The 2,776-nt window shown below is 44.8% G+C and overlaps 1 pseudogene; it reads right to left on the bottom strand.

The window, feature by feature from the left end:
* Positions 1-1,771: 1,771 nt before the first annotated feature.
* Positions 1,772-2,776, bottom strand: part of LOC101585320 — a 2,104-nt pseudogene continuing 1,099 nt past the window's right edge.

Here is a 2,776-nt window from a genome sequence, read left to right as displayed (position 1 = left end):
TTTTAAAAAAGAGATCCTTTCTTACCTTTTCACTAGCTGTACCAGCATCTTCAAGATCTGAAACTCTGTCTTCACTTTCACTCAAAAGGTTTTGCAGGCTTCTGACTGAAATTTTAAGTTCCTCTATATCTCTTTGATTCTGCTTCATGAGATCTATTTATTTCCTATATTGCTCATTCAAGGAATCCATCATTTTTCTAATCTCCTCTATTTTTTTTATTGATTTCTTCTTTAGAAGCAGTTATTAATTCTTTTACTGCAGAGTGTTTTTAGATTGGGTTTCTTCCCTATGTTTCTGTATTTGATTCTTTACTTCAGATGTTATAAATTCAGAGATTTCTTTTTTTATTTCAGATATTGATTCTTCATTCCTCTATACCTTTCTGCTGTTGTTTGTTTATTTCCAATGCTATTAATTCATACATTTCAGCTGAGCTAGTATCCTCTGCTCTTGTTCTGGTTGGGCTCGAGGCCTGAGATTGCATTTTGCTCCTTGTCTTTATCATTTCATATAGCACTGACTTCTGACTTTTGATGTAGATTTTCAGTGCTGTTATAACCTTAGCACCTCCTGAAATTTGGGTGCATATCTATTAAGTATGAGTTTATTCATTTATGCGTGGCTTGCGTATAGCTGTTGTGTTCTGCTCCTTCCTTCCTCAGTCCTTGGAAGTGAACCTGTTGTGCTCCTCTGGCACCTCAGTGAACCTGTGGTGCCCCTGTATTGTGCCCCTGGCCCCAGGGTCACTAGGGAGCACAGAAGCTCTCCCACACACTAGCCAGTCCTGGGCTTGGGCTGAATCTAGGGGTCCTGAGAGCATCGCAGAAGTTCTCACTCACTCTGTGGGTTTGGGGGCATGAGCACTGGAAGGTTGGAGTGGTCCCAAGGACATGGTAGAAGGTCTCACTCACATGGCATGCCTGAATTTTGGTCTGTTTGGGGGACTGAGAAGGAATTTCACAATGATCAAATTGAAGGTGAGCCAACAGGCCAAAGCCTGGTGTACAAGCCAAGAAAAGAGACATTACCCTTTTACATGGTATGACAAAGAAAGAGAAATGTCCACCAGCCCTTATGGAGCATCACCCAGATGACAGAGGGACATACCATTGAGGGTATGATGATTCCCTGGGATGAGGAGAGTCCTAACATGGACCCATCATACTTGAGAACAAGAAAACGAGGCAAGAGGTGGCCCACCTATCATAATCAGGGTGGATTTGTATTGGATGAAGGTTGAAAATGGCAAAAGCATGGATCGAAGAAAAGAAGGAATGACCTGTTGTCAGAAGAAGTTCAAACTGGGGTGGCCCACAGGAGCTAAACACCCTGATGATCTGAGTCACAGCACCAGAATGTAAAAGTTTTCTTTGGAGCAAATGAAAGACAGGAGAGAAATAAAGGAGGCCTCTATTGCTCAGCATGGGAGGGCTGATTAAAGAGAAGCAAGGAAGCCCCTGAGATTGGGACAAAGGAACAGGGACAGGTTGCTGTCTTTGGGTCCTCACACCATGTTGGCTTGCCACCATGATGGCCTGACAGATTTTGTATGGGTGCAGACCATCAGGAAATACATTCTCAACTACTCTAATATCTACCTTCACTACCACAGAAAGGAAATCTACTCTTTTTTTTTTTTTTTTTTTGGCTCTTTATGTACTTTTATTTCAATTAACTGATAAAAAGAAAGGGAAGCTGACTAGCATTTTCAATCCCAATATCACCTATCTGCCCAGCTAAAACTTCTTCATTTAGTTTCTTTTCAGTCTCCTATTTGCTAAAGTTGGCGAAATTTGCGAAGGCATCTTGCTTGGGCTGCACAGTTCTGGAAGTCATGGCCATGGTGGGCACACCCATGCCCACCGCGCCTGTCAAGCCCATCCCAGAAGCTGACATCCCCATGTTCATGTTCCTGCCCATCATGCCCTGGTTCATCAGTAGAGCATTCCCAAGAGGGGCCATTCTCATGGTGCCAGTCCTCACACTGGGCATACTCACAGGCACAGTTCCCCCCAGCAAAGCGTTAGTTGTGGCAAGACAGGAAGCATATTTGATGGAGAACTGAGGTTCACGGCTCCAAAACTTTAAGTCATCACATTCAAAGGCTGTTGCATATTTTGCTGCTGAATCATGGTATTGAGCGATGGCTGCTGGGGTTTGGATGGCTGCATACCAGGTACCAAGTTGTCTAGGCTGATGTTTACACTGGGGTCAGACCAAGTAGAAGGCAGGGTTTTGCTGACTGATTTCTGGACCATATCTGTATTCTGATTATAGAAAAGATTAGGCTTCTGCAGCACTGTGCTAACATTTTGCAAAGGCTGTGACCTTGACATGGGCAAACCAAGTGCTACAGTGTTAGTGCTCATCAAAGAGAAATCCATACTCTGGAAAGATGTCATGGTTGCTTGGGCTGAGCTCATGAGATCAAACAGGTCTGAAGAACCCGAGGCAGCTGGAGGTGGCCCTAATGCTGGCTGCGAGCTGCTGACAAGTTCTACTGCTGGCTGGGAGACACTGCCAAGGAGCTCACCACTGGAAGCTGGGGAGGCGCACGGGGCTTGGTTGAAGGCACTCCAGTCACCAGAGTCTCCATTCCCACTTGTTGCTTGGGAAGGGAAACTGCCTGATTCAGCAGCTGAGCCAAAGTCAGCAAATATCCCAAATAAATCAGCTAATCCTCCTGCTGTTGACGGGCTGGTGGCATCAAACAGATCAACAAGGTCACCAGATGACTTGCTGCTAGGCACTGAAGTCTTAACTGAAGACTGAGGT

The sequence above is a fragment of the Octodon degus genome, unplaced genomic scaffold, assembly GCF_000260255.1.
Source record: "Octodon degus isolate 3935 unplaced genomic scaffold, OctDeg1.0 scaffold00047, whole genome shotgun sequence".
In the NCBI taxonomy this organism is placed as follows: domain Eukaryota; kingdom Metazoa; phylum Chordata; class Mammalia; order Rodentia; family Octodontidae; genus Octodon; species Octodon degus.
Note: the sequence above shows the minus strand (reverse complement) of the source record. Positions and strands in the feature narration are given on the sequence as shown.